This window comes from Myotis davidii, unplaced genomic scaffold (assembly GCF_000327345.1).
Source record: "Myotis davidii unplaced genomic scaffold, ASM32734v1 scaffold78, whole genome shotgun sequence".
In the NCBI taxonomy this organism is placed as follows: domain Eukaryota; kingdom Metazoa; phylum Chordata; class Mammalia; order Chiroptera; family Vespertilionidae; genus Myotis; species Myotis davidii.
In genome coordinates, this window is record NW_006290305.1 from 1,914,525 (window position 1) to 1,932,750 (window position 18,226).

Below are 18,226 nucleotides of genomic sequence, written 5' to 3' on the forward strand. Positions count from 1 at the left end.
CTGCAGGAGGGAAATAAAAGGGAGACGGTATTAATAGAAACTAGACTGAGACAATGTGTTTCTGGGCCATAGAGATAGTAGACATTCATTATAAAGCAGATGATGCCATACGGCCAGGATCGTCTGGTCAGGAAATCATTTTCTCAAAAAAAAAAATCAGTAAAGATGAATAAATGCAGACTATCTTCCTAATGAATAAAGAACACTTTTGACTATTATTTAATAATAAATTGAATTGTATATATGTAATGCTTAAATAATTAATTGTTAGCTGATAAAGAAAGAGAAAAGAAATGTTTATTCCAAAGCTATAGTAATACATAGAGGCAATGTGGGAATGTGCAGAGACCGAGAAATGGAGACCAGCGGAGAAGAGCAGAGCTAGGGAGGGGCCAGCCTCCTGTAAAAACAGGACGTGTCACAGAGCAAGGACTGTGGTCCCTGGGGAAAGGGTTGACCTTTCAACAAATAGTTATTTTTAAACCATATCTTTCCATATGAACAAATGAATGTGTTTTCTTACCTCACATAAATAGCAATTGCAGGTAAATAGAAGATTCAAGGCAAAGACAGAAAATATGAAAAGTTTAGAAGCACATATAGGAGAATGTCCTTATGATATCAGAGGAATGAAGAACTTTAAGACACACAAAGTGGAAATCACAAAGTGATTGCTAAATATGATAAAATTAAAATTAAATACTTCTACTCATCAAAAGAGATCATAAAAACAAGGAAGAGAAAAGCCATGAAGTGAGAGCAATATGCACAACCAGATAAAGAACTTACACAATTAAATATTAAAAAATAGAGGATGGCTAAAAGACATAAACAGGCATTTCACAGAAGATGAAATATGGATGTCCAATGAACATCAAAAAGATGCTTACTCCCACTAGTAATAAGTGAAATGCAAATTAAAGTCACAATGAAACACCATTTCACTCCTCACAGTTGGGCACACATTTGGCAATACAAAGCTTGACTCAGCTGAAATAACAGGAACCATCATTTCCTGTGAGTGGAAATATCAATCGTTTGTCATTGCATAGTACAGCTGGACAAGTACATTCCCTGTTTCACTGATTCTTATTCAAAGCACAGAGCAGATACACGTAGCAGAGAGCTAGAAATGCTCAAGTGTTCATTAACAATAGGTTGGATAGATTTTGGTATATTGAAAGCATGGACTATTAAAGTAGCAGTGAAAATAATAAACTGCATTCATCAATATGAATGAATCTCAGAAACCAAGGTTGAACACAAACTAAAACTACATTGCAAAAGTAATCATGGTAATTCTATCTATATAAAAGGTCAAAGGGGGGAAAGCCAATGTCTTGTTTTGGAACATACATACATACATGTGGAATATTATTTATTTATTTATTTATTTCCTCACTTGAGGATATTTTTCCATTGATTTATTTTTTCAGAGAGTGGAAGAGAGAGGGAAAGACAGAGAGAAACATCCATGTGAGAGAAACACATCCATTGGTTGCCCCCTGCACGTGCTTAATGCATTTTACTGCATAATGTGATTAAATGCTTATATGTCGCACAAAAAAGAGAACCACAAACCCCAAATGCTATTTGTAACATATTAAACAGCAGTTTGATAGTCTAACAAATAGCTCCTACAAATCTATAATAAAATGAACATCCTAGCAGAAAAATTGGCAGGATACATAAGTTAGTAATTTTCATGTGAAGAAATACAAATGATTGCTAGGAAATAGAAAAAATTTATCTCTGTACAAATTAAGACTAAAATAACATTTTTCTTCCACTAAGAGATAGGAATCTCTTAACACAATATCGTATACAAGTTACAAAGGTTGTAGTTTCCATCCATTGCAGATCTATATAGTCTAAAATCCTGCCCACTTGGCCCTGTCATGACACTGATGAAAGAGCTTTAAAAATGGTTTCTGTTTGGCCTAGAAGTGTCTATTTTTACTTCTGAGAATTACATCAAATAATTAGGAGCAATATTTTAACTATACAAATTTTTAGTCTACATTGAGAAATAATTTAATTGTTTAACAGCAGCAACTTGGTTAAAACAAGCATAGAACCTTTCATGTCATGCAGGTATTTAAAACAGAAAATCTCAAGGAAGATAATCTCTAATACGTAAACTTTCTGGGTTGTGGGATTGATTGTAGGTGAATTTAGATTTCTTTCTGCATGTTTATCCATCTTTTCAAAGTTTGCTATAACAAATATATTCTGGTAATAAGAGAAATCTATAAAAGCTACTTCAAAAGAAACATGAATGTGATCACCGAGTTCTGAGTAGTGAAGTAGCAGACACTGTGAGAAGTGAACTCTCTGTGGGCATGAGAGCGGGGAAGCCGACTTGCCTCAGTCTGGATGTTAGTGAGTCACTTACTACCTCTGTGATCCCGGCCAAGTTACTAAAAGCACCAAGTGTCAGATTTGTCACGTGGAAAACAAGGAAAAGTGTAGCTCTTCCTCAGAGCCTTGTTAGGAGGATTAAATAAGAATCTGAACATAAAGGGCACAGGGTGGGCACACAGGAGGTGGTTTCTCCAAACACATCCAATGAAAAGTGGAGTTTCAGCTGGACGTAATGAAGTCACTGGGGACCCGTGACAGGCCACGAGAGATGAAAACAGGCCACGAGAGATGAAAAGGAGCTAAAGGAGGACCAGAATCCAACAGACATCCCCTGCCCAATTAGATACTAATAATTATCACTAATCATTCATTGGAATGATTGAGGATGGCTCTGGGCCCTTATCCGTGTGCTAGTACATAATCATCTCGTGTAATTCTCCATACAGCCCTATGCTACAGTCATATTGTCATCTCTGTTTTAGAAGGAAAATGAGGGTTAGACAGGTGCCCTGTCCATCTCACACAAACAGGAAGGGCCAGCACTAAGATGTTATGTTTTGTGTGTGTGTGTGTGTAATTCAGACCCAGCTTTTGTATTTCCTGTAAGCATCTCCACTTCTAAGAGGCTGAGCCACATCTAACAAAAGCACAGCTTCCTTCAGGTTTGGGGAACTGTGAAAAGTAGTGGCCTCCCACTGAACTGGCTTAATTTTACTTTTTGTAAAATAAAAAACTATAAAAGTTTATTTAAGCAGTCAATATAATACTGCTGTCATTTTCTGCTGCATATAACAGGGAAGAGAGAGAAACAAATCTGAGTTCAAATAAAGCACATTACTCTATAAGGTAATTATTTTCCCCAGTTAACTTTTCTCTTCCACCAATAGGCGACCCTTCCTGCTTCCAACACTCATGATTTGGGGACTGTGCTCAGCTGCTGGTTAAGGTGCAGAGGCAAGGACTTCAGGAAGGCCACGTGGGCATCTCCCTTTCACAGCTCAGATGCCTTCAGAAGCTCTCATCCATGCCCTGGGCACACAGCCCCTTCTGTGGCCTGTCCGAGGCTCATCTGCCCGAGGCTCTTGGTCAGTTGAGTGACTTCTAAATTGTGTTTCAGAGGAAATTATTATCAGTGTTACATTTCCTCATTCTAACCCCTGATACATAGAAATTCCAATATTACCAATATTAAAATAAATCTCCACTGCTAAAAAAAAAAAAAGGTGTATTTCACTATTTGTATTAGTTTCCTATTGCTGATGTAACAAATTACCAGAAATTTATTCTATTTTTTAAAAAATGTTTTTTTCATCTTTATTGTTGAAAGTATTACATATGTCCCCTTTTTCTCCCCATTGACCCCTTCTAGTCCGCTTTGGCCCCCGACCCCAGGCCTACACCACACTATTGTCTGTGTCCATGGCTTGTACATATATGCCTATAAGGTCTTTGGTTGATCTCTTCCCACCCACCCACTCACTGTTTCTTACATGGCAAAAGAGACTTTGAAGATGTGATTGAATTAAGGGACTTGTCAGGGGGAAACTCAGATTTTTGTGTGTGGGTGAAGTGTAATTACAAGAGTCCTTAGAAGTGGGGAAAAAGGGGGACATATGTAATACTTTCAACAATAAGGATTAAAAGAAAAAAAGAAGTTCACCTGGGCAAATTAGAAGTGCAATGTGTTTTGATCACAACTTTAATAGAGTAACCCTGGTCTTCTTTCCATGTGGTGTCCTGCTGGAATGACTCATCATCACATTAAGTCTGATCTAATGAAGCCCATTTGTTCTTAATGTCTTGTTGTTGTTGTTGTTGTGTGTGTGTGTTTGTTAATCCTCATCCAGTGATTTTTCCCCCATGGATTTTCAGGGAGAGTAGAAAGGGAGAGGAGAAACAGAGAGAGAAACATCCATTGGTTGCCTACCGCACTCACCCCAACCGGTACTGGGGATTGAGCCTGCAAACCAGGAACAGGCTCTTGACTGGAATCAAACCCTTGACCCTTCAGTCCACAGGCCAACGCTATAACCACTAAGCAAAACCAGCTAGGGCTATTCTCAAGTTTTTCTATTATGCTCCCCTGAGAAACTTTTGTAAATTTGAAAGAGTATGGGGTCGGGGAAGAGCATGAAAAGCTTGAATAAACATGAGATGTCCTATTGAAAGGACAGAAAAATAAAAAACTGGGATATAAAACGCATCTGCATCAGCATTACCACTTAAAATTGTATTAAGTGCACATATTTGTGCATCCCATACAGACCCTCCGGGGCCTAGTGACTATGAATAAAAAGTGGAGCAGGGCCAAGGCCGGTTTGGCTCAGTGGATAGAGCATCGGTCTGCGGACTGAAAGGTCCCAGGTTCGATTCCGGTCAAGGGCATGTGCCTTGGTTGCTGGCATATCCCCAGTGGGAGATGTGCAGGAGGCAGCTGATCAATGTTTCTCTCTCATCGATGTTTCTGACTCTCTATCTCTCTCCCTTCCTCTCTGTAAAAAATCAATAGAATATATTTAAAAAAAAAAAAGTGGAGCAGGATGAGGTAAGGTCAAGTACTTGAGAGGCTTTGGGATGTAAGCAGGGGAGGGGGCTGCTGTAATTACTATTGTAATTACACTAAAGTGATCATTTACCTCACTCACTAAACTTGGCCCTAACACTTGAGAGTTTCTAGAAATCAAGTTTTCTACCAGACCAGGGAGTCACTTGTACAGCGGATCTTTACATGTATGGGAAGGCAATGAAGAGTGAGTTTCTAGTGTCACAAGTATGAGCAGGCACTTCTAAGGTTGGCTTAGATGACCACCTCTCAATTTGGGACAGGGCATGTCGAGGCCGATTGTCTGGCTGCAGCTAATACCTATTGTCTGTGTTCATGACCACAGGGCAGAGGAAGATACCTAAGATGGGTACTTTTTAGTGTGCTTTCTAGAGTTTCTCCTGGCCATCCCCTTGTAAACCAGACCTTTAACCTTTTCCTGAAGGAGAGATGATACACTTAACCATTGGGAAAGAACTAGAAAAAGCCCATTACCATAGGTCTTATGCTTCAGACTGACATTGTGAAGGCAAAATCTAGGACTCATCCAGTGTGTGGAATCAGATTATCTGGGTTGACTTGGCTATGCCAGGGAGAAAAAATCACCTGAGTACTAGGTGATGGAGAATCTGGGGCAGTGGAGATAGCGCAGGTGCAGTGGGTAAGAATGCGGGCAGAGGTTTGGGGATTGTGACAAAATCTGTAAACTGAGTAATAGGATTATTGGCAGAAATTCAAACCAAGAGAAGAGGTGGCAACGTGCCATGCTGGACAAAGTTCAAGGGCATGCAGCACAGCTCTGGAAAGTGAATCCAGGTTTGACTGTTTGCAAAGCTGGTACCTTCCCATCACAGGACTTTAGGGTGATACTTTTGACTGGAGAACAGGACAGGTGATTAATGGGAAATAAATACAGACAAATAGGGCTCAGATATGGACAATTTTGAGTGTCCAACTCAGGAATTTGGGGAGCCATGCAAGATTTATGAACCAGGGAGTAACTTTTACAGTGGTGTGGTAGGGAACTTGATTTCTAGAAACATTCAAGAGAGGAAAGACTCAACATAGAGGTTATTGCAACATCATCCATCAAAGTGTGTGAAGATACGAATAACTGCATCTTCTTACACTAAAACATAAGTACCATTAGTTAAATAATTATGCCATTGGTTAATGGACATAAGACACTGGGGAGTAGGGGAGGCTAGGGGACTGTCTAGGGCAGGGGGAAAAAATGGACACATATGTAATACCCTTTGTAATAAAAAATAAAATTTTAAAAAAATAAATAAATTCAATTAAACATTTAAATTTAAAAAAAATAATTATGCCATTGGTTATAAGACAGAAATATTGTTTTCCTTAGTTTTTAAAATAAAAAGCTGTATGAGAATCAATAACCCTTGAAAGAAAAGAAAGGTGTGTAATGCTCACTTTTTCACTCATTCATCTCTAAAGTCGTTTCAAAGTCCTGAGAAAAAGTGTCTTTGGAAGTTTCATTTTGAACCTCTTTACTCAAGTCCAAAGTAGCAGGTGAACAAAGATGTTTCATTTCACAAAAGGAAATCTTGAGCTAATAGTGTTTTTTTTCTTCTTTTGAAGAAGTCTTTGATCGTACGTGACCATCTGAAATAATAGATAACTTCTCAAGGTCTGTTCATTGAAATAGAACAATTTCCCACTCCATTAATATAGCAGAAAATAAACTTCTTGTGAAATATCTAGTCAATTCTTAACATTTAACAGAATGCGAATTATCAAAGAACAATTCTGATTTATCCAGGATACACCTAAGTGTTCCTTTCAAAACTGGTTAGAATTGGGCACAGTAAACATTAGAGACATATAGTACTGTATAGCTACTCTTGTTCTTTTCTTTGAACTAAAACAGACATTCTAGTGTCAAACAATTGGTGGATTTAAAAAATGAGTGTCCTTGAAAAATCCTTAGTTAAAAGATCCCTTACTACTAGACAGAGTTGGGAAAAACATGTAGATTTGATCTTAGGAGACTCTAAGACTTGTTCTATGCGTCTGTGAAAGTACATGTTCTCCAAACCAGTATTGAATATGGCAAAGTTGGAAACCCGTTAAAGGGAACAAAGTTTCTGTTTATTTTTCTGTCTGTTCTGATTAGCACTACTCTCTTTGGGGGGTCTGAAGTTTTCCTATAAACCATGCAGTTTCCAGCGGGTGCTTTCAAACATGACACTGACCTCTGGGCCACAGGGCTGGATACAGACCGCGCTGTCCGCAGGTCTGTGCAGACATTACCCCACGCCTCAACCATCGTGATTGTCTCAGGACACAACCTGAGCTCGTCACAATCTTTCCTGGCATTTTTCTAATTGCACAGGTGAAATTAGACACAGAAAACTGGTTCTACAATGGTTCCAGTAGAATGTGTACAACAGACTTAGGAAAATGAAGCAAAAGGCCGAGGAGAGGAGGGATGAGACAGCAGAAGAGATGGGGAGTTCCCGGGCCAGCTCACTGGGAGGCTAGCGCCACACCCTGCTCCTCGGTAACCTGTTTCATGTGAGCCAGTACATTCTGGTTTTTACTTCCCAGACCAAGGCAAACAAGTCCTTTGCCCATCACACATCACTATAAACACCTCACTGAACAGAGCGGCTTTGGGCATGGCTACCTCTTGGGGTTGAGGTTGTTAACATCAAGACAGAACTCCCTACCCTGCTGGCCTTCTCTCGACAATTGTGACTTGTCACATTTGAAGTTTAAGACAGTTGTTTTGAAGCGTACTGAAATGTCCTCAAAATTAAATTTAGGTCGTGCGTTTTCAGTGAGGATCTCCCAGGAGAGATGGTGTGTCCTGTGTACGGCCTCCTTATCCGGCGGCACGTGACTGTGACTTGTTCCAATACTGATCGTGTGTCCCTTGGTCACTTGAGTTAGTGTCCACTGTAGCTCATCTTATCCCCTTTGTAATGAATGCAATTGACAGGAGAGGCAGAGAGGAATGATGAGATTTCCAGTGGCATGGTTCTCAACAGGGCATATGCATGTGTCAGGAATGTGTTGTGTCCCTCAGATAACAAGGGTCACATACAGATTGATAACCAATAGACTAGATGTTTTAGAAATGGCTTTCCAGCTCTGATATGCAATTGAGTGGCTATTCTGTCTCTCTTTTTATAATATCTGTATCTGCTTAAGTGACAGGAGAGACTTTTTCCATGGGAGCAGAAAGAGTGCTCCAGTGAAACTATTCAGCCTATAGGAAACATACGATGTTTAAAACCCAAAAGGCTCAGAAAACATTGAACATTGAACAATTAACTTCACCATGAAGAAGCCTCAGTATAAAGACTTTCCTTGTGAAGATGCCAGATAGATATGATTACAAAGTCCTGGACAATTTTCCTGCCATTATCTCAACTTTCTTTGATAAAACTTTACTTTTCCATTTTGAAAGTGATTTATTGTTTTTTATTAGAAAGGTTAAAATAGTTATTACTAACATTTGAAAACCATTTCTCATAAACCTCCATGAGGCAATTGGAAAATTCCTTATTAATACTTAGGAAGGGAATTTTAAGTGTCCTAGAATTTTCTGGATCTTGATTTGCCCATCCAATGTCCCATATCAGAATCATCAATGAGTCGATTAATGAATATTCTACAAGGAGCATATTTCCCTACCGTCTTCGGCATTGCATGCACAGCACATCACTTTCTCAGGATTGCAACAAGTCTTATCTAACAAGGCAATCTCCTGGAGAATGTCACGGAGTTGCAAAGTCTAACACGGGGATTGACAGTCTTCTAAATGCTTGGGGGTCTGTTGGTACATATGGAAATGGGCCCCTGAATAACTGACTGTTTTCTTCATAGCTGGTTACTAAACTGGAATAACCAATCAAAGATTGCCATTAAACTCTGCTGGATTAGAGCAGCAGCGCCTGGCCTTTCAAATAGTGGCGTGTGTGTTTTTCTTTTGTTGTTCTCTTTTTTTGAGACAGAAATGTTGCAAATGCTGGGTCTCTTTCGAAATAAAGAGCAAAGTTCAGTGGAAAAGCTAACAACCATATTTCTGAGAAGAAACCCTAAGGGTGTTCAAGGAAAAACATTAAATGATGCAACCTCTATAAGTTAAAAAACAGGCTGCCCCGACATGCTGAAGGTATTGAGAAAAGAAGTATGTGCTTAAACAAGCATTTCATTGCAGATTCTAGCTATAGAGATAGATTGTTATTTTCATAGCCAAACATTTAACTAGCTTTTGGAAATTACTTGCAGTAGTTCGGGGTGAAATGATGGACGTGTCTCTCTCTAGACTTTCCTGCATGGATGTCTCTAGCAGCGCACTGGCCTGGTGACTGGGGAGCACTGATGGGCGGGCAGAGCTTTACTCCCTTCTGTATTGCTGGCTCCAATTCAGTGACATTGATGGGCCGGATATTTTTGTGATATTCTTTACTTTTTTAACTCCTTCATCCTATATAATAAAAGGCTAATAGGCAAATCAACCGAATGGTGGAACAACTGGTCACTATGATGCACGCTAACCACCATGGGGGCAGACGCTCAGTGCAGGAGCTGCCCCCCCTGGTGGTCAGTACGCTCCCACAGGGGAGTACCACTCTGCCAGAAGCCGCGAGAGCACAGCAGTGGTTGTGGGAGCCTCTCCCGCCTCTGTGGCAGTGCTAAGGATGTCTGACTGCTGGCTTAGGCTTGCTCCCTGGGCTGCTAGTAATAAAATAAGACCCCTCTTATTTTTATTTTAGTGGAGAACCTGGAATTCTTTCTCTCCTCATCCAACTGCCACACAAACCACAGACATTCTTCCTGGAAATGGATACAGAATTTGAAGTCAAAGATCTTGGGCATACCATATAATCTCTCTGAATCTTAGTTTTCACCACGTGGTTTACCATTTTTAACTATGATTGTTAAAGTTAGGTAAACTAATTCATGCTGAAAAGAGCTTTGTCTATGTCTACTGTGCTATACGTGTGCTAGCTGCTGCCATTGCCCTTGCTGTGAGGGTCGGCCCCAGAGAGCTGACACAGGGGACTCTCACAGCATGAACGTCATGCTGTTTCCCAGGCTGCTCTTCTAGGAATATCCTATTGCCTTGGCACACCTGCAGAGGGCAGGGAAGCATCTGATTTAGTCACACTAAGATCAAGTCTAAGACTTGAGAAATGAGAGATAAGAAATGGTACATTGAGTGGGATTTGGTATCTACAGTCTCCATGAAGCAGTCAGACATTTACCTTGAGGTCAGGGCAGTGTGCTGACCAGTGCTGCTTCACCCCTCCTCTGAGCAAGCATGTGCGTGGAGACTGATGTGTCCACTGAGGTCTGTGCACCCAGAGGGTGGTCACTGCTGGGTTGGGGCGAGCTAGAATTCTAATATGATTGAATTGCTAGATAATTTTCATTCACTATTTCTTATTTTCCCCTTATTATAATGTCCTAGAGGCCTAGTACACGAAATTCATGCACTCGGGGGGGGGGGGGGGTCCCTCAGGAGCAGGCCTAAGCTGTCAGTCAGATATCCTTAGCGCTGCTGTGAAGATGGGAGAGGCTTCTGCCACTGCGGCTGCACTTGCCAGCTGTGAGCCGGGCTTCTGGCTGAGCGGTGCTCCCCCTGTGGGAGTCCACTGACCACCAGTGGGCAGCTCCTGCATTGAGCATCTGCCCCCTGGAGGTCAGTGTGCATCATAGCGACCAGTTGTTCCGCCATTTGGTTGATTTGCATATTAGCCTTTTATTATATAGGATTGATGAGTAATATAAGATATCTAGGAATGAAGTAGACTGAGCACGAGTAGAATGAAGTAACAGGACAAGACTGTGACTTGTGTGGACAGAAATCTTCTCAGGAAACAGGACCCATGGCAGATGTCACCCCCACCCCTGACTGGAGCACCTACTTTCCTTCCCCCACCCTTACTGGCCTCTTTAAGTCCAAAAAAAGGCTGTATTTTTTAATTGTACCAGTATGTGTAGTTTAAATTCCTTGAGGTCACATGTGTCTTGGCATATCTCCTTTGGTCATGCCGCACACAACTTTATATTTAGGGAGTTGTTGCAAGAGTTAGCCACAGAAATTATAATCCTAAACAGTAACAGAGCATTGTTTTTTAAGTGTGAAAATGAACTCTTCTTTAATAGCAGTAGAAGAAAAAAAAAAGCGGACATGCTCAGACCAGACGATTTCCACATCTAAGTCGGATTTTGGGGCCTCTGGAAATCATCATGTCACGAGGATGTTTTTTTAAAAAACTTAATATAGTGATGAAAATAATAGCAATTCTATTTATTTGGATAAATAATTTATATTAGAAAATATACAAAATGTTTTCATTTAATTCATGGGACAACCCATCACTAAGTGCTATTATCATCCTTATAGCTCAAATATGAAGAAACTGAGGCTCATCAGAGAGTCTGAGGGACTTGCTCCTTCCCCGGACAACGGATGAGCTGGGCTGTGGCGCAGTGTTTTCAGCCTTTAAACCCTGCTCATCACGCCCATCTATTTTAACCTTTCTAATAATAATAATAATAAATAACAAATGACTTCCAAAGTGAAAAGGCGAAGTTTCTTACATGTGACTTTGAGGATTTTTTTCATGTCTCTGGGCCATCTGTATGTCCACTTTGGAGAAGTGTCTATTCAGATCCTTTGCCTACTTTGTAATTGGATGTTTGTCTTCCTTTTGTTAAGTTGTATGAGTCCCTTATATGTCGTTGATATTAGCCCTTTATCAGATGTATCGCTGGCAAATACATTCTCCCATACAGTGGGCTCCCTTTTTATTTATACCATGGAATACTGTGCAGCAGCAAAAAAGAAAGATCTTTGAGACAGCATGGAAGGTCCTGGAGAGCATTATGCAAAGTGAAATAAGCCAGTCAGAGAAAGACAAGTATCACATAATCTCACTCATTGTGGAATCTAATGAACAAAATGATCTGATGACCAAATTAGATTCAGAGACATAGAGCACAGAATTGACTGACAAATCTCAGAGGGAAGGTGGGAGTGGGTGTGTGGGTGGATGGGGAGAGATTAACTGGAGAACTTACGGGCATATATGTATAGCCCAAGGATACAGACAATAGTTTGGTGAGGGCCTGGGGAGAGGGGTCCGGGTAGGGAAGGAGGGGGTCAATGGGAAAAAAGGGGGACATCTGTAATACTTTCAACAATAAAGATAAATTTAAAGAAAAGAAAATGCCATGGATACTGTCATATGCAGTACAGATGGACAGAGCAGACATTATATGGTGGTCCCTTGGCCAATTTCCCTTCGATTTGAAGTCCCCTAATCTTCATCTTAGGATTGATATTTTTCTCCTCTGGAGAAAAAGCAAATGGAATTAGTCAATTGTGTCTGGTAGCTGTTAAAGTAGGTGTCAACAAGATCTAGCCTTTCCCAAAAATAAGTTCCATGTGCTGTATCCAGTACACATTTACTTCTTACCAAGTTTCCATCAGAAATCTGGCCATGTTCTCAACCCGGGCAGTTTGCTGTTTTTCTTTCTTTCTTTCCTTCTTTTTTTAATCCTTCCCAAGAATTCCAATACCCACCTGGCACCATACATAGTTGTTACAATATTATTGACTATATTCCTTCTGCTGTATTTTACACCCATGTCTATTTTGTGACTACCAATTTGTTCTTCTTAATCCCTTCCCCTTTCACCCAGCCTCCCAATGCCCCGGCTTGCTGTTTGATGCTGCTAAGAAATGAAGTGAAGTAAAGTTGTGTCTAATTGGATCTCACTACAGTCCACATTTCTGCTCCAAAGGAGATTATAAAAATGGTCAAAACAGCTTCTTTAAAAAACAAACAAACAAAAACAGTATCTGTTTTATGTAAAACTCCTGTGTTCACTCCTCCAAAGCTAGAGGAGATATTGATTTCTTATCAAATATCTAAAAAGAAGAAGGAGAAGGAAGAAGAGGAGGAGGGGAGAAAAAAAATGGCAACAAGCAGAAAGCTAAAACACCTTGTAATAACGTGTGAATGGTGTTACCTTTTGTTCAGGGCATAGATTAAAGGGGCATAAAACAACACACCAATTGATCTGAGTGTCTTGTTCTGAAACCTCAGTTCTATTGCTTACTTTTAAAATGTTGGTTCTTTTCCAGAAAAGCCACCTCTGACTTTGGCAAGTGGACTCAAAGACCTTAAGTGCAAGAACCCATTAGTGAGGCGATAGCAGGGAGTTGCAAAGAAAGCACCAGGGAGTTGTGCTGCAGAAAAAAGGGGTCGTAATAAGGAAACCCCTGTGCCTCCCTGCACCTGCGCTTCCTGGTACTTCACACAAGATCAAGTATTTTGACACATGGGAAAAATGGGTGGAGGACTAGCAACCCCTGAAATCACTATTATTTTATGTCAATTATACTTACTAATATACACTACTAGGGGCCCAGTGCATGAATTTGTGCACCATGAAAGGCCCATCCTCTGCGCCCCCACCTGACCCCTCCTGCCACGGCCCCGGTCCCTCTCTGCCAGCAGCCCCGCTTCCGCCGCCGCTGCCACTCCCATACACTGACAGCACGGAACAATTGGGGCCAGCGCCAGCAGCAGGTGCAAGCGGCAGCTACTGCCTGATCACCCCTCAGGAACAGAGGGAGGTGGAGAAGCTCTCAGGGGCGATCAGGGCCGGCAGCTGCCACTCACACCTGCTGACAGCGCTGAGCAATCGGGACTGGCACTGGGCGCCAGCAGTGGGTGTGAGTGAGACTGACACCGGCAGTGGGTGCAAGAGGCAGCTCTGGGGCAGTGGGTGCGAGCAGGGCCATCACTGGCAGCGGGTGTGAGGGGTAGCTATGGACCCTGATTGCCCCTCAGGAGCGGGGTGAGTGGAGAAGTCCTGAGGGGCGAACGGGGCTCGCAGCCACTGCTCACACCCACTGATGGCGCCAAGTGATCTGGGCTGGTGCTGGGTGCCGGAAGCAGGTGCAAATGGTGACTCCAGCACCAGCAGTGGGTGTGAGCGGGGCTGGCAGCAAGTGTGAGCGCCGAGCAGGACTGCGGGGTGCAGGAGCCAAGAATTTTCAGTAACCACCAGAGGCTCGCCCTGATGACAGTGACCGGCGCCCCACCTTGGTCTGACGCCCCGGCTCACCTGCTCCACCACCCCGCCGCCGCCGCTGTCCACCATGTTCCATGTTCTGCCAATGCTTGCCATGCTCCACATGTGCCCCCTGGCCCTGAGTTCGGCTTCCGGCTTAGCAGCACTCCCCCTGTGGGAGCACACTGACCACCAGGGGCAGCTCCTGAGTTGAGCGTCTGCCCCCTGGTGGTCAGTGCGTGTCATAGCGACTGGTCATTCTGCCATTCAGTTGATTTGCATATTAGCCTTTTATTATATAGGCTAGGGTTCAAGCACTCTAAATAACTGAAATATTTTGCTTCGAAAGCAAATTATTTGATTGGGGGTGGGCAGTGGTGAGGACAGGTGGGCGGGTCATGCCACATCACTGCCATTATGATGCCTCCTGATTTAAGACCCTGCTAGTTATTTCCCCCGCACCATGCGAGAGCCCGAGATCCTCCAGCACACCAAGTGGCCGGCCCAAGCCAAGGTGCGGTGACCAAGGGGCATGGGGATGGTGGGGCTGCTGCTTCTGGTGCTGTTTCTACCCACGCAGATTCATTCAGAGGTTCCTTTGCTCAGCACACCAGAACCTCCTGAAACCACAAAGGTATCCAAATGTGGCTTGCGGTTCGCAGCCAGGCTCCTTGTGGTCTTGTTTGCCCTTCTACATCTCTACCTTCAAGAGACTCAGGCCAAAAAATTCTACAGTTCACCAACCCATATTCTACAGCCCAATCCATATGGCATCTTGAGGTACAATGTGACAAGGAAAAACAGGTCTTTATCAAATCTACTAATTACTAATCTACCAATGCAGAAAATATTGAGAATCTCACATTGGGCTGGTTTAAAGAATATCTGCAGGTCTGACTATGTAATCCCTACCCCTGTGTAGTCTCCTTCCACAGTGTTCCAGCACCACTCCTGACGCTTCCTCTGAAACTCTCTGCTAGCGTCCTACCACCTCACTAATGGGTTCTTGCACTTAGGGTCTGTGAGTGCTTGACAAAGTCAGAAGTGGCTTTATTTTAAAAGTAAGCATGGTCAGTCAATGAGGCAGGACCGAGAGAATGCCACTTTGGCACATACATGATAGAGTAATACGCTCGGCCTTTCCTGTTCTCTCCCTCTGGAGTCACAAGCCGCCACGCCGTGAACATCCCTGTGGAGGGGTCCATGTGATGAGGCCCCTGGGAATGAGCTAGGGGCAGAGGCTTCAGCCCGCACAGACCTTGCCACAACTGCGACCCCAGGCGAGAGCTTGGCTGGGATCTCGTGAGTGACCTGCACCAGAGCAACCCAGCTAAGCTGCTCCTGCATTACTGAAACCTCAAAAGAACTGTTGTTTTAAGTGACCAAGTTTTGGAATAACTTGTTGTGCAGCAAGAGATAACTAACATAATCTAAGCTTCATTTGTATTTTATGCAGCGTCCATACATAATTTTGTGCTTCTTCATTTATTCCTTCTCATTAAAATGTTTTGTTTTTCACTAGAAACAGTCCTTGAAAAGAAAAGGAAAAATATAAGTTAAATGTGTGGCATGAATATTTTTAGATACATTAAACATTTTTTCCTTACACCTCTTGAGGAGGTTTAGGAACAAGGAGAGGGGAATTTTGATGACTTCTGAGGTGTTACTGAGGGTTTTCCATCCTGGCCTATACTTACTTGAAATTCTGTTAAATCTATTATTTAGCAGCATTGCTGTGTGCTCACTTTTCTCATAAGACTTCATTCACAGTGTTTGATTCTCCAGCTCCCTTCTTCATACCCTCTGGCGTGGTTAAATATTGAACTGAACTTGAACTAGAGAAAGTAAAAATTCATAGCTAGTCTTCCTATATAACATTCTTGTTAGAATTCTTGATGAAGTTTTCTTTTCATTAAAAAGGAATTTTCAGGACTCAAAAAACATTGCCCGATTTTGAGCTTCCAACCCTTGAGGTGTTCTCACAGTGGCTAACAGCCCTGATTCCTGACAAAACCCTGTGACTCCTGAGACAGCAAGTGAGAGAGGTTAGCAACCGTTGACGATGCCAAGCACACACTTTTTGGCACTGTGCTCTACCCATCTGAGTTCTTTGGCCCCGTGTGTCCCAAGTCAGTTCTAATGGCACCTAATGCGACAAAAACCAGGGACAAGACTTGCTATACCCCGCCTGTTTTCAGGCGTGGCTTACAAGTATGTACCTTGCTGCAATATTGTTTTTTGTTTTTTTTTCCAAGATGGCAGAATTTTATGATTTTAGTAACACAAATACAACGTGTCCACAATCTGTCTATTCGTTTTCTTCGCTGTGCAGCCTGGCATTGGGATTGGTGACTCTGATGGCCAGCTGGGCTGCTCTTTCCACAATGGCTTCACGGTTCTTTGAGGAGACGCTGTGAGCAGTCTCAGCACAGTGAGATTTATTGCTCATCAGCAGCACTTCAAGCTCCTTGACGTTATGGACCAGAAATTCCCGAAAGCCACTGGGCAGCATGTGCTTTGTTTTCTTGTTGCTCCCATAACCTGTGTTGGGCATCAAGGTCTGGCCCTTGAATCTTCTACGCACCCTATTGTCAGTGCCTCTGGGTTACTGCCAGTTCCGCTTAATGTTGACATACCGGTCTGACTGGTGCTGGATGAACTTCTCGGTCCTCTTTCTGACCATCTTGGGTTTCACCAGGGGTCTGAGGGCAGCCATGATGCCGAGTAGGAGATGGCTGCCACCTCCGCAGGCAGCGCCGAGGAAGAGAGGGGCTGCAATATTGTTTTGAGAGATTTGCTTTTAAAGTTCTCTGAGACAGGATTTGTTTTCTTTTGATGATTTGTACACTAAGTCAATAATACCAATAATCGGTCTATTTATTAAAGGTGTGCTCCACTCAAGGTCTTTACCAAGTTTTCCTAAAAACCCAATAAAAGATACTGAAGGGCCACAGGAACATTTGCTTTGATGAATGGCTTGTGGAATCCAGATCGTGACTCTAAAATCACAACTTTCAAATACCTATGTTTATTAAATAACACACTTCCCAGGTTTCCTAGTAATCCATATTTCAAAAAAAAATAATGTTACTGATATGCTTTGTAACATTATTTTGAACTAGGACTTTGGTTACTGCCCCCACTTTTCATTCTTTCTTATTGGTTTATCCCAACAGTTATTGCCCACACATTATTTCCACGAAAGCCACTGCTTTTTCGTCCATTGTAGATGTTTCCCTTCACTGTGACAGCTTTCAGGCAAATTTGGAGTAACTTCCTTTTCCAGGACCCCTCAAAGCACAGACACCGCTCTACGGAGAACACAAATCCCCTCACTGGTATTGAGTTAATTGCTGACTGTTTACTATCCTGCACCTACCTAAGTAAAAGAAGTATGTTTTGGCAGTATGTCTATCATTTTACTTTTTATCCAAGCCCAGAGGTTCCCCCGCAACCCGCTTTTCTTCCTCCCGCCTCCCTAATCTATCACCAATGGGGTTCATGTAACACACTTACTTCTCCCCCTTTGATTATAAAGTATAAAAAAGGTACAACACTGCCATTCTCTGGAGCATTATTCCAATACGGTGAGGTCCTGCTTCCTGGCAACTGTCGAAAGTTTGGCTCAAATAAACTCACAACAATTCTTTACAGGTTTGAATTTTTTTTTTTAATGTTAACATAGTATCCCTAACTTAAAACTTACATGCTAATTTTTTGAGAATTCAGGCCAACCACAGAAACCAAAAATTTCATGATACCACAAACTAATGATAACTATTAGTAGTTTCATATTAATATATCAAGTTCCATTTTCTTCTCTGAAGTTAAATGTTTTTAAAAACATGTATTAATAGCAAAAGAAAAATAAATTCATATCAAAAGTTTTATTTGTAATAAAATGTTGTCTTAGTGCTTAGACCCCTTGTCCCCTTCTCATGCCTTGCAGATAAATACTGTGTTATTACAAAGCCTCCTGAATCCTCACTTGACAGTTTGCTTTGCTTTAACTCTCCCTCCTCTGTGAAATTAAAAAATTATCTCCTCCAAACACCATCCAATGCTTCTATCTCCCTAACAACATCCTTACCAACTGGCTATCTGACTTAAAAATAGAGTGTTTTCTAAATGGTTTGAAGTTGAATCATGATTTGCTTATAGTCTGTTCATTTGGCTAAACCCAAGATTAGCCAAATGTAGCCTAGATTTTATCAGGTTGAGTCCTTCTCTGTTTATTTTAGGATGAATTGGGAA

The 18,226-nt window shown here is 42.0% G+C and overlaps 1 pseudogene across 1 annotated transcript; it reads right to left on the reverse strand.

Moving 5' to 3' along the window:
* Positions 1-16,225: 16,225 nt before the first annotated feature.
* On the reverse strand, positions 16,226-16,732 carry LOC102752759 (annotated as a pseudogene). The gene has a single exon (XR_435648.2). The product of XR_435648.2 is annotated as a 60S ribosomal protein L32 pseudogene (transcript).
* Positions 16,733-18,226: the final 1,494 nt, after the last annotated feature.